The sequence below is a fragment of the Gallinula chloropus genome (genome assembly GCF_964237585.1).
Source record: "Gallinula chloropus genome assembly, chromosome: 6".
NCBI lineage: Eukaryota > Metazoa > Chordata > Aves > Gruiformes > Rallidae > Gallinula > Gallinula chloropus.
This window is the reverse complement of record NC_140091.1, coordinates 24333174-24347902: the sequence shown is the minus strand read 5'-3', so window position 1 is coordinate 24347902 and position 14729 is coordinate 24333174.

The following is a 14729-nucleotide window of genomic DNA, read 5'->3' as shown; positions in this document are numbered from 1 at the left end:
TAAAGAAAAAAAAGATTATGACCTGAAGCTGAAATCAAAGAAGAACCTTTAGTTAAAAGGAAGGAAATGTAACAAACTACTCACATAGCTTTACTTAATCTGTATTTTTTCCTCTTACTCTCCAGGCTACTGATCCAAGAAGCCGTGGATCACTCAGCAAATAATCCATTTCGCTAAGTATCTGCATCTTGACACAATATCAAAGCACTAATACTTCTCACACCTGATACTAACATCTGCCACGGTCTTGAATGGCATTAGATGGGATACCTAGTTCGGAATTTTAGCACTTGATTTTCTCAGAGAGTATGATTTGCATGGATTTTTAAAGACTGTGATCAAAAACAGCAATGCAGAGGAGCTCCAGAGCTGTAAATGCCACTTCAGGTGCATCATTTTAACACATTTGAGTGCAGTCTGATTGCCTTATCAAGTCACTGAAAAACAGGTCACAATTTGAACCAACCCTGTGGAAATAAAAGGAGCTATGAAAAAAACTGACCAACCTTTCTAGTGTGGAGTTCAATACAGAGACTGGAGAGAAACAGTATCAGTGCACATTAAGGGGGCTCAGGATTCACACCTAAAGGTATTAAAGGCATTTTTATGTCAGAAATGATTTCCAACTCAGTTGCACCACAGTACGTACTGAAGTGAGGCAAACTACCTTTCGCGTTCATCTCCGCAGCACATCTGACAGCAGGAACACCCCAGCATTCCCCACCCTCCCTACCAGCATCTCCTCCTCTTCCTCCCTTCTGCCAGCCCCGAGTCTTGCTGTTGCTTTGGCCCTCATCTCTAGCATCAGCATCCCTCAGTAGGGCTTTGCCTGCTGATCCTGACGCGGGCAGGACAGGCAGCTTCAGGGCGTCACGGGTGTTCTTCACTGAACACAAGTATGGACCACATCCATCACCAAAGTCTGTAGATTTAAAAACCCAACAGGCTAGCAAGAAAGAAGTCTAGTGAAGCCCCTGGACTACATTTTGGTTTGAACTCAAATGGTTTTAGAAAATTCAGCTGAAGCTGAATTTCTGACTCAGAGAGCTCAGCATTACAGAATCACAGAATCACAAGGTTGGAAGAGACCTTTGAACATCGTCAAGTCCAACCATTCCCATCCTGTGCTAAACCATATCCCTAAGTACCTCATCAACCCTTTTTTGAACACATCCAGGGAAGGTGACTCAACCCCCTCCCTGGGCAGCCTGTTCCAGGCCCTGACAACTCTTTCAGTAAAACGTTTTTTTCTAATATCCAATCTGCCCCTGCCCTGGCACAGCTTCTTGCCATTTCCCCTTGTCCTATCTCCTGTCACCTGGCTGAAGAGACCATCGCCCACCTCTCTACAACCTGCCTTCAGGTAGTTGTAGGTGGTGATAAGGTCTCCCCTCAGCCTCCTCTCCCCCAAGCTAAACAGCCCCAGCTCCCTCAGCTGTTCCTCATATGATTTGCACTGCAGCCCCTTCACCAGCCTGGTTGCCCTTCTCTGCACTCGCTCGAGGACCTCAATGTCCTTTATATGGTGGGGAGCCCAGGCTGGAGCAGTCAGTGGCTGAAGGGCTGCACCCCATTCAAGTGACCCAACCTGGAGCAGTTGGTGATCATCTGAAGCTACATGGGAAGGACTCACGTTGGAGGGGTTCATGGAGGACCATCTCCTGAGGGTGGAACCCAATGCTGGAGCGGGGAGAGGGCAGAGGCGCGTGTGGGGCCGGCCCCGCGCAGCCCCACAGGAAGCCGTGGGTGCCGCCCAGGGGCCGAGGGCTCGGCAAGGAGCGCGCTGGCTGGGGGGGGATGTAACACGCGCCCCGCTCAGGGCTCGGGAGGAGCAGAGTTGTGTTTCCACGGGGAGAATAGAACAGGAAAAAATAAAAAAAAAAAAAAACCAGAAAAACCCCACTGAGCTGATGTGGGGGAAAAGCCCCCAGACAAACCAACACCAACAGCGCCGGGGGTGGCTGCTGGGATTCTCAGTTCCGCACTCGCTGCCTCTGAGCCCCGCGACGGGCAGTGGGCTGAGACCAGGAAGGAACCTGAAGAACCAGGAAGAGGAAGGGACTTCTCCTTGGTCTATAAGGGTACCCCGAGAGTTTCAGTATATGGCAAAGACCTCATGATGTTTTGCATGGGATGGATTGGAATTTTCAGTAGATCCAATTGTGTGATAGACAAGAGCAGCAGCACAAGCGTAAAGGAGAAGGCAGTCCCTTGGTGGCAGCTTGAACAGATACACAACTGGAGTATGGGAAGCCAAGCAATCCAACCTATACCTCCTTTGGCAGCAGCTTTAAAATTTGGCTGTTTCTGTCAAGGATTGAAAACTACCTGAAACGTAACTAGACTCTGGAAAGTTTGCTGCCAGAGGTGTATGTTTCTGAGTCCTGGGCATTTGGTCTGGGCAATGAGCAATAGTACCCGGACACCTCAACTACCAGGAGATGGGAAAGTTAAACAAATTACTTTGGGATTGCCTACACTGTGCCCAGTTTGGAAAAAATCTCCCTTTCAAAGCTTCCCCAAAGACATCCTTTGAAGATCCTGCCCCATCTCTCACCTCCATGAAGACAGGGGGTTCTGAAGCCCAAATGCACTTCTAAGTCCCGTGCTGCTCTACCTTCCTTCCCTGCAGACCCTTCCACCTCCAAACTCTCCCCAGGCTCTAAGGAAGGGCAGAAACACCCTGTGTGCGCCCCACTGCAGAGACAAACCTTCTACACCGATCTGAATTGCCACACTTTTTACTACGTTTGTCCTTCTTCCCCACCCACCCCCCACCCTTCCGGTTTTGCCATCTTCCCCTGAACCTGCACTCTATAAATACAGGTGTACGCTGGGTTTCCCCAGTTACTCTTCACAAGCAGTTTGATATATGAAAAGGCTCTGGGAAACGGCACATCCTGTGAAGAGGGGGAAGAAGAAATGGGGGTGTTAAGAGCAGCAATGCAGCCCTGCTCCTGCCCCTCAAGGAGCTCCTGAAAGGTGGGGGGGGGTCAGCTGTGGAAATCTGAGGCTCACTGCTGGGGAAGCTGGGGACATGGAAAGGGGCATGGCACCTGGCATCCTCTGCATGCCATCCCTGCTGGGGTTCAGTCTCCCTTCCTTCTGCCCCTTCCCTCTGCTTCTCACCCCGTGCTGACTGAGAAGCTGCGGAGGGACATCTACACGTGGGGCAGCTGCTGTGCAACCCCACCAAGCTGCCGGTGTCTGTGCTGCCTGCCTTCCTCCTGGCAGGCACGAACACTTTAGTTATTTTCATGGCTATGCAACTTTTGACTTAATGGAACGCGAAGTGTCCAATGACTAGAAAACCTCCACAGGCTGAAAAGAAATCGTCAGACATGCAATTCCTTCAGTTTTAATAGATGTGTGTAGCATATTTCCCAAATGAATTTGCTGTCCCTCTGCAATATTGCCAAACCCAAGGACTTAAAAAACACAAGTCAGAATCCAATATTCTGGATAAAAGGAACTTCTTGTGAGGTTTTTCCTCTGGGGTCCCACCCATGGCAGACAGTCCATCACAACGTTCTCCAACGTGACTCCTTTCCTTAAGGGCTTCAGCTCTTCACCAGCCGCCCCAGTGTGGGTCACTGCTGTGGATGCAGTCATAAATCACAATGTCTTTCAGTCCCAGTCCTCCATGGGGTCACAAGCGCGCCCCTCCAGTAAACCTGCTCCATCACGAATCTCTCCCTCGCTCATCTCTGTGTCTCTGTCTCTGTCCACAGGCTGCAAGTGCTGGCAGGGGCTTGCTCCTCCTCCTCCTTCTCCTCCTCCTCCTCCTCCTCCTCCTCCTTCTCTTCCTCCTCCTCCTCCTCCTCCTTCTCTTCCTCCTCCTCCTCCTCCTCCTTCTCTTCCTCCTCCTCCTCCTCCTCCTCCTCCCCCTCCTTCACTGGCCTTGGTGTTGGCACAGTTCATTACATCTTCTCACTTCCTTCTCCGGTGGTAAAATGCAGCTGCCTGCGGGTTTTTTTCTCCTCACGGTGACTCCCAGACGCACTGTGACCATTGCTGATGGGCTCGGCCTTGTTCAGCAGCGATTTTGGCCTTGGATTGGCCGATGTTTAGTCTTCGGAGCCTGCAGAGAGCTCTAACTGCTCCTTACAGCAGTCATTTTCTGCAGTGCTTGGTCTCTCACAGCACCCATCTATGCAGAACTGCGACAGAGCCTAAGAAAAACCCAAAACAATGAGATTTACAGACAAATACTTCAGCAGCTAGCAGCAGTACAAACACGGGATGATGATGATTTTCAACCTTAGTGACAGCAGTGGAGGCAGAATGACTTAGAAACTGAAGGTCACTAAAACCCAGTTACTTGTTATTTCTAGACAGAGTCTCTATATAAACAAGTGTTCCAGTTTTGGAGGTGCCTATGTTGAAAATTTCCTCTGCAGAATACACTGAAAAAATATGCTCTTTACAGGAGTTTGGGGCATCTTGGGGTTTGAACTTTTGTAACAGAGAACTTTCTTGCCACATTGAATTTCCATTTCTGTTTCTGGTGTGGTATCAGTGCCGTGCCTTCTCCCTAAGGTTTTGTTTGGCCTTAAGAGAAGTGATAGAGAGAGAGGCGGTGAGGTGCTGTGGCGTGTTCTTGGAGGCCTGAGGATGAAAATCAGCCCTGGTGGAAACATGCCGGTCCCCTAAATACCTGCATGGCCAATTGTTTATAACTCTTTCTCCTATCTGGGTCCTACTGAGAGAACAGAGCCCTTTGCCCCTCCTCCTGCCTTCGAGAGGGGTTTGCAATCCTACGTGCTGTCTCTAGCTAAGCAGACTGGAAGCAAACATGGGTGCACACCTGGTCATTCTACACCTTGAGTTACGTGGAGGGAAATACTGTCGTCAAAGCAAACTCCCATTCCGTTATCTTTACTCACTCTCTTCTATGGCAATATTGCAGACAATTAATCATCATTTGACTAGATTCACTCTCTTTTTAGGACCCATCAACCTCTGCTGTTTGTAAGGGTGAACATGAAGGCGGGTACTCCCTCTGCCATGGGAGTGCAGAGTTCGGCACCTGCGACAGACGCTCTGAATAGCAGCTTTCCTGCAGGAAGGGGTGATTAGCCATAAGCCAGAGTCTCTCTTGAAAAAGGCTGTATGTAAAGCTGTGATCTCAGAAGAGGAGGTCAGCTCAGTCTTAGGCACATAAACGTTACAAGCCTGGTACACATTTTTCCAGTGTTTGGTGTGCCCAAGCTGAAAGGCGGCTAGATCCTAGTGACCATACCCTAAGTGTCCTCCTGTTGATCTGTTTCTCAAGAACCTTACCAGCATTCAAATACTAACAGAGCACTGTGCTGACAGATCTTTTTTCCTCGTGTTTCGCTGTCATTATAAAAAGCCCCTATATGCCTTCATCTGAGTTGGAGCTTCCATATTTTTCCTGTGTCATGGGGCGCTCCTATGGTAGTTTTGCTAGAAACCCCCTAATAAATCCTGGTGTGTGTGTGTCTTTCGAGTCACATAGGGTTATGATTTCTTACGTTGTCTCCAAATGAATCCCCCAGGAAGCATTCCTGGGGGAAGCTCTGGCTGGTGTCCCAGAGGTGCCAGGGCAGGGAGAGCTCCAGGACACATGGTGGCAAGGTGCACACTGCAAGGCCACCCATGAACCCTCTCAAGGGCTGTCTTATTTCTGACAGCCAAAGGCCTCTCTTGGAGAGCTCTCCAGAAAGCTGCTCACCTACCAGCCCCAAATGTCACTCTTTTCCTTAATCACCAAAGGCCTGATAAGTGCAGACACAGGTCCTGTCCCACCAAGGGTGCCTGTCCAGAGCAGAGCTCTGCACTCTCAGTGTGGACTTTAAACCTTCTCCACCGCAGAAAACATTCCCACTGCAGAAAGCGCTGTGCAGGCAGCGCTCAGGCTGAGGACTTCAACAGGATGGAAAGGATTTTCTTAGCAAGTTTACCTCCACAGAAGTCCCATCCTCGGACTCAGTGACAGGATCTCAAGTGCTGATGTCTTCATCGCTGTCACTGGCCACAGAAGGCAGTCCTGATGAGCTGTGGCATTCAGATGGAGACTGTGACCTAGGGTGAAAGAGTTCCACCTCTCCACCCTCTTCGCACAGCTCAACATCGTCTGGCTCATCATCATCCGGCTGAACATTGTCCGGCTCAAAATCGTCCAACTCAAAATCGTCCTCGTACTCTGAAATAAAAGACCCAGACTGTGAGACAGGAAACAGAATTCACAGCTCAAACATCTGGTCTGTTTAGGCAGATTGACTTAAGTCATCTCTTGTTGCCTTTGCCAAGCAGATGCACCAGTGTTAACAACAAAGCCATTTAACGCACTGTGCTGTGGGGACTCTGATTAAGACCTGGGCAGGCTCAGAAACAAAATACAAGACAGTCTTTTCTTTTATTACAGGAGAAAAACATACCATTTTGGCAGGTGTCTTCCTCACTGACTTCCTGCTCTCTGTCAAAGAGGCTTTTCCCTTCTTCTTCTTCCTCAATCATTTGTTCATCAATGATGACAGGATCTCCAGTGCTGATGTCTTCATCGCTGTCACTGGCCACAGAAGGCAGTCCTGATGAGGTGTGGCATTCAGATGGAGACTGTGACCTAGGGTGAAGGAGTTCCACCTCTCCACCCTCTTCGCACAGCTCAACATCGTCCGGCTCATCATCGTCCGGCTCAAAATCGTCCGGCTCAAAATCATCCTCGTACTCTGAAATAAAAGACCCAGACTGTGAGACAGGAAACGGAATTCACAGCTCAAACATCTGGTCTGTTTAGGCAGATTGACTTAAGTCATCTCTTGTCGCCTTTGCCAAGCAGATGCACCAGTGTTAACAACAAAGCCATTTAACGCACTGTGCTATGGGGACTCTGATTAAGACCTGGGCAGGCTCAGAAACAAAATGCAAGACGGTCTTTTCTTTTATTCCAGGAGAAAAACGTCTTGCAAGAAACACCCTTGGGCAAACTTTCAGCAAGGGCAGCCTTTCTCCAGTCTGCCTGTTGAAATCTCCCTCAACAGAAAGGAGACGGTGCTCAAGCCAAGGGGCATTGTCAGCCAGCTACAACAGGCAGAGGGAGCGCTGGGGAAGGGACAGTCGCCCCCATGGTTGGAGCAGGGACGGTAGGAAAGGTGAGATGACAGGCCTGGAGCAGAGGGAACAAATGCTCAGGCAGGCGAGAAGACGATTCTCCAGGCAAAGCTGGAGGCCCACGAGCCCATACCTGCCCCAGGATCACCCTGCATGTCTTTTGGAATACCGTACCATTTGGGCAGGTGTCTTCCTCACTGTCTTCCTGCTCTCCATCAGAGAGGCTTTTCCCTTCTTCTTCTTCCTGAATGATTTGTTCATCAATGATGACTTCTTCATCAATGACAACTTCCTCAATGATTTCTTTGACGATTTCTTCAACTAAGATTTCTTCCTCCATGATTTCTTCAATAACTTGTTCCTCTTCTTCTTTGACTTTTTTGTCAACAATTTCTTCGATGTCATCGATTACATCCTGGTCTTCTCGGTCATAAACTTTGTTGTCTTCTTCGTCATTGTGCTCTTCTTCATCATTGTCATCTTTGTCATCATCATCATCTTCTCCATACTCCTGGCATTTCTCCATTTTTTCCTCAGGAGCTCCTGTGCTCTCTTCACTTCCTTCTGAGTCCACATACCTCTCCTTGTTGTTGTCTGTCCTCTTTGTGGGAGGGGATGGCTTTTTGTCCATACCCCTGGAAAGTATGCACCTATAAAAACCCAAGGCGAACAGGAAAATGTCACATTGTGCTGACTCTGCACGATGGTAGGGCAGCCAGCACACGGAGCTCTTCAGCTTGTCACCAGCAGTGGCGTGATGTACCTTTCTGCCTCGGCACTGCCACTCAGACAACACCGTAACTGAGATGGACTGGCTGGGAGAAGCACCCTAAAATCTGCAAGGGCTCCTCAGACAGTGATGCAGTTCCTCCTTGAAGGAGAGCAACACTCTCTGCACTGCAAGCTGGCAATGCAGCTTCAAGCCAGAATTATCCCAGGTGTCTGCTAATGTCAAACTACACTGAGCTCCTTTTTCCCCCTGTGTTATTATGGAAGGCTTGATCGCCCTCATTGTCCCTCATGTTCTGGCTGTTCACAAGTGCTCTGCAATATCCTACACTCTAGGAATCCTTCCATTTTGCAGGCAGGGACTGTAGGCAATGTGACCATTTGTGAAGAGAGCCCTGCCTATGAATTATTTGTCCATGCTCTATTTTTCAGGGGCCTTGGAGATACTGAAGCACTTCTACTGTACAGAAAGGCCAGACCTAGGCAAGCGGGAAACTCTCACCTAGGTCAGAATTAGCCACTATTTGGAGACTCTGGAGTTCACCAAACTGACTGCAGGTCTTCCTTGTGGGCAAGAAGCGGGACACTAGGTCCTTGTGAGCAAGCAACGTGCATTTGTCTCTGTACCTGTAGCAAGGAGACGCTCCCTCCACCTTGAGGAACGCAAAGGATCCACTTCTGCCTCCCACCCTGCAGCGCTTCCGATGTTTGTACTCGCAGCACGTGCTCAACTGGTCCACCCGCAGCCCATTGAGGAAGAAGGTGAGGCTGAATGGGAAACCGTGGCGCCTCCTGGAGATGAACTGAAAGCTTTCTGCAATCGCAGAGAGGAAAGGGTTCACAGAAAGAGGTTATGCTTTGCTGTCAGCCTCTTGCCATCATCACATCCCATCCCCACAAAAGCAGCCAGCCCTCCCACGTCAGGTACTTTGGCTCTCGGCTCTATTAATCGGGTGGCAAAAGTCCACCTCCTCCCCACACCACAGCATTGGCACTTTCCAGCCCCACACTACCAAGCTGGGCAGGCCTGTGACATGCAAATCCATCCTCAGCTGGGCCGCTCGCTCTGCAGCGGAACAGAACCCAGAGCCTCACGGCCCAGCAAGGTGCCCTCTGCCACCTCCCCTATGAGAGCGTGTCCACATTTTAGCCAGTTGCCTGGATCAGCAGGAACTCTCTGTCTCTGGGCCCTTACCTCCTTCCAGCAGGTTGCCTTTGTAAACACAGATGTTTTCTCCTCCACAGTGCTGCTGGTAGACTGCGATTTTGTCTCTGTAATCATCAACACTGCGAGACAAACGGACACGTTTCCCTAGGAAGACCATTGTAACACGTGCGTTGCTGCGGAGCAGGGCCTGGGGGGATCCTCTGGCATTCTGAGGCAGGAGAGACACAAAAAGCACGTTCATTCACCTTCCAGCTCTGACTGAAGCTGAACACAATAACCAAGCTGCGGTAGATACAGCCATGGGTGGCACTTCTGTGTTTTGATAGCTACAAGCTGTCTGTCTTTCAGGATTGCGGTACAGGCAGCTTTCAGCATCAGGCAAACACCCTTCTTAGAGGTGCCTCTGTGTCATTTGGTGTGGTGATGGGACGATATCGTCTCCCTCGGTGTATGACACTTCTCGCTGCCTTGGTGGGTTCAGCTCTCTTTTTCAGGGGTGGATGTGGCACTGGTACCATAGGATTTTTTATGGTGGGGATATGACAGGGGGATGTACCAGCCAGAGCTCCCACAGAGAACCTACGGTTTAAGCCACGCCATTCCTCCTGCAAAAATGATTTAACCAGGTCAAACAGGCTCTGCAATAGTAGCTATGGAGCATAGGAAATGTACCAGGGTCTACCCTGTAACTCGATGCTTTCAAGTTTGGTCATGAGACCACCACTTGACGCAAATTCTTGGAGAAAGACTCATGAGCATCACGACACGGAGCCAACGTGGAGCAGGAGGGAGCTGTTCATATACTGTCTGCCACTCCTCAGTAGCAGGTCACAGTCTCATTCTAAATCCAATGGTCCCACAGAACTCCTCACACAAAGTCAATCCCATTCTTTTGTTCTAAACCAGAAGGCAAGACCAAAACTCACCTGAAAGCAACCGTGTGCACATCAAGATCACATTTGACTACTCCCAAAAAGGGAGTAGAAAAGGATGAGCCCCTAAGCAGGAAGAGTGGTGGCAGGACATGCTCTAGGCTAAGCACCACGGTGCCAGATGTGTTATGTGCCCACTTCCCCTGTGTGTGCTTACACACAGCACATGGAGCGCTGGGGTAAACTCACCGGTTGAAAGCGAGCAGCTGGTTCTCCAGCCACAAATGCTGGGAACCCACCCCTTCTGGGACCAGCTGGTGGATGTGGCAAGCGAACAGGTCCAGCACCTTCCACTGCTCTTCTGGATGGTTCCACCTGAGCGAACAGAAATGTAGGTCCTGAGGTACCACATACTCTAGCAGCAATGCCTGAGCTCGCCTTCTGTCCGCCTGTCACTTCCTCCCTGCTCCAAAGAGCTGCCATTCTCTGAACCCGTGAGGGCGACTTAGCAGGAGGAATGGCAAAAAAGAGAAAGGCCCGTTTTGCTGCTATACAGCTGTAGATGAAAACTCGACAGACAGTGTGAACACCTTGACCTGCTTAACTTGGAACGTGTTGTCTAACATGCAGAAGGGCAGAGAAATATCTTGAGTGGAAAAGCCTTTGCAGGAGCCAAAACTGGCTGGAGAAGCAGCGTACCAGGTGACCTTTTCATACACTTGAGGGGTTTCAGACACCCTTCTGAAGTCCTGGCACCAGCTAGGGCCAGAGACGGGGGCAGGCTGACTAAAGTCATAGGAAGGGAGGTTTTAAGCTAGAGTTCCTGTGGTGCCATTGTTCAAGCCTCTTTCCTGCCCCACAAGTGCTGTGGTAGATACAGCCATGGGTGGCACTTCTATATTTTGGTAGCTACAAGCTGTCTGTGTTTCAGGATTGCGGTACAGGCAGCTTTCAGCATCAGGCAAACACTTACCATACTTAGAGGTGCCTCTGTGTCATTTGGTGTGGCGATGGGACGATATCGTCTCCCTCGGTGTATGACATTTCTCGCTGCCTTGGTGGGTTCAGCTCCCTTTTTCAGGGGTGGATGTGGCACTGGTACCATAGGATTTTTTATAGTGGGGATGTGACAGGGGGATATACCAGCCACAGCTCCCACAGAGATCCTATGGTTTAAGCCATTCCATTCCTCCTGCAAAAATGATTTAACCAGGTCAAACAGGCTCTGCAAAAATAGCTACTGAGGATATGAAATGTACCAGCTTCTGCCTGCGCTTTACATTGAGAAACATTGTGGAATAATTACTGGAGGTGACTTAAAAATTAAAACTTATGTTCACACTTCAAGCAAAGGTTCAGCATCCAGGAAACTCCTGTGTTGCCAATAGTCCACTTCACAAAATGTTCCCTAGGCAATCTTGGAGGTTGGCAACATCAGGGGAGCTTGATGTGCTACCCCTGAGAGAACAGTACATGCAGGAGGCACTGTGGCGCAGCTCTCAGATCTACGGGCGCCTCTGTACAGCCGTGCTGCATTATTTCTGCCCAGAGTGAGAACTGAAGCAGAACCCAGCTGGAAATTCATCATTTTCCTGGCAGGATTGTGTTCTTCAGGTCAGCTGTTGCTCATTATAATATCATTAGAAAACAAAACCACACCTCCATCCCAAAAGCTACCTGCCTCTAAGGTAGGACCACCACCCCTCACTGAGCACACGCTCTGAATTTCTGTTAGCCTGGACCTTTAAACATGAAGTGAGGAAAATTTACACCAAGCTCAACAAAGATACGCATGACTAGAGTCACTCAAACTCCACCTGGCAGGGAAAAATAGCATAAAAGTAGCCCCAAACCAGAGGCATGTTAGGGAAGAAACCATCACGAGGCATCGCTGACTTCTGGGACCTGTCGACAGAGCGAGCCTCTCTCCCCCACCCCAGGGCGCCTTGGGGGAGATGTGAACATTCAGCTACTACAAAAAAGTGACTGTGCCCCTTCCCCGACCAGGAAGGAGTGGGCACCATGTTTTCAGAAGGATCAACAGAAAGCAGCAAGCGTGCCTTAAGCAGTGTCAAGCTGCTCAAAATCGTAGACTGATAATAACACAAGTGTCATTTGCGTGGTGCTGGGAGCCTGCTGGCCACGTGCTCAACAAGAAGCTGAGGGCACCCCTGCTTCCAAGCAAATTTCTGCTACAGAATACGCAACTCTGGAATTGGGAAATGAGGTGCTGAAGTGATCACTGACCTTTGAGAGGGAGACAGGAGAAAAACTATGAATTTGAGTAGATAAGCTCGTGAGTGAAAATAGTTAGGAGAGGGTAAATCTTCTATTAGATAAAATGGAACCTTCTGCTCCAGTCAGGCAGATTCGTAGATTCATGTCTAGCATCAACCCTGAAACTTGGAATGGAGATACCTGGTCTGACAGTGATGATGCTGAGTTCAAAGGAACCCCTGTTTCTGAACCTCAACCCCAATTCCCATTAGACCTCTGCTGAAAGCTAAAACTGCTGCTGGCAGTGATGACCAGATTCACACCACTGCCGGTACAATTCCAGGCTCACCAGCGGAGCCGGCAAAGATGCAGGACAAATTCTCCAGGTGGTCGGGGCAGTCGGGCGGGGACTGTGTGTGGCAAGTTTCTCTTGCAGGGAGAGACAGGATTATGTGAAATGAGGAGGAAGATGGAGGGTACGGGGGGCCACGAGTATTTTTAACCCCCATGCCAGGAGACCACGATTATTCCTTGACCGCACAAGCTGCACACTGAGCAGGTGTCATAAATCCACAGGAGAGAGAGGGGCTGCTGGAGATTAAAGCCACAGGCTACTCCCATCTGGCAGAGGTGGTACAAAAAGCAGCCTGCATACAAGCACTGTATGAAAGAGACGTGTGTAAGGAAATCCCTGATGTTAGCTCCCATTGACCCAGCACGATTAACCCCTCTTATTCGTGGTCTTTCTGATTGTCTTCAGAAGTTTGTAGAAAATACTCAAGACTGCATTCAAACTGGTCATGAAAAAGCCAGTCACAAAAGCCAGCACAGCCCTATACCCACCGGGACCAACTTTGTACGACAAATAGATAAATACAGACACTGAATAGGCTGGGAAAATCTCCAGGCCTTGCCCAGCGAGCCTGCCAACTCTGCACCCAAAGCCCTGAAGCTGGTGGGAGATTTGGACCGAACAAGGAATGCAGTGAGTCCTGGCACAAAGCCCTGAATCTGGGTGTACCTCGACAATTCCTGCATGGGGCCACTACCGAGGACCTCTGCTCCTGAGTCCAATCTCTGTGCAAAAGCTGTAACTCAGCAGAGGGAAACTCTCTAGCTCCTAACATCCAAATCCATCAAGAAAGTGCTCCTTCTGCACCAGAGCACAATCTAACTGAAATGGGACCCCAGCACAGCAGACAGCAAAATATTTCTGTCCCCAGAGAGGGTAGCGAGCCACCCTGCCTGGCTGCTACTGGAAATTCAGTGGCACTCTGATAAAAGCCACTGAATTTCCAGGAGCACTGTTGCTATTCCCATTGCACCCTGAAGAAGATCGGTAGATTTTCTCATTGTTACAGGGGCCTAAATGCCAATAATCACCACAGAAACAGTACAGACCTTCAGCATAAAACCTGGGTGATGCGAGGTTAGAACCACCGGAATTGAGGAAACAGTGAAAAATGCCCCACTGCAAAAGTAACTCTCTGGCTGCCAGGAGAGCAGAGGTTAACCAGAGCAGAAGTATTGGGTGGTGCCACAAACACTGACATTTTAGGATTTGAAATAAAAGGGAATCAGGCACAATGAAACCTCTGGACTCTTACCCCCTCCACAATCACTAATGTTCAGCAACATCCGTTGCCAGCAATTGCCGTTGCAAGGACTGACTGGGGGGTAACAGCACTGGAAGAAGGGATGTAATGAAAAGAACTTACTGGCTTTACAATTCACCGCTATGGCCAGTAAGGAAACCTACCAGGCACTGGTGTTTTACAGTGGACTTTCGACAATTAAGTGTTGACACCGCGCCTTGAACTGCCACAGTGCCAAACACTGCTCAGAAAGGAACATTACTACAGGGAGCTGCCTGCTCATGTGAAGTTTCTCCTCCACCAGAACCCTCAGGTCCTTCTCAGCAGGGCTGCCCTGCAAGAGCTCTTGTCCCAGTCTGCAGATATGTCTGGGATTCCTCTGGCCCAAGTGCAAGACCTGACACTTTGCAGTGTTGAACCCCATTAGGTTCCCCCTGGAGCCCCATGAGGTTCCCACCTTTCCAGCCTGTCATTCCCGAGGACAGCTTACATAGGATGGTCAGCATGGCTGCACAGAAGGACTCTCATTTCTCAGAAATGATCAGAAATGTGACAGGGTTTTTTTAGGAACAGGAATAGGAGGTTAAACAGCATCGCTGCCAATAAAGTAGCTGCAGAAACCAGTGACCTAAACGGATTGAAATTTCAAGCCCTTACAACCTTCTCTTTCAACGCTGGCATTTAACTGCATATCACATGTACTATAGCATCTATTACCTCTGTGGGGAGAAGTAAATTGGAGACCACCAATTAAATAGAGATACACTTAACGTTGCCCAAAATCGCGTTTCCCTGGCCCTTGTTTCTAAGCTTGGCTGCGGATACAAGCAATGGCAGCAGCAATTATATGGGAAGGTGAGGAAGACGCCCGACTCACCGAAATTTGCAAAGTAAAGTGGGCTAACCACTGATCCACATCACTTCTGTCTTCATCGCTGTCACTGGCCACAGAAGGCAGTCCTGATGAGCTGTGGCATTCAGATGGAGACCGTGACCTAGGGTGGAAGAGTTCCACCTCTCCACCCTCTTCACACAGCTCAACATCATCCGGCTCAACATCGTCCGGCTCAA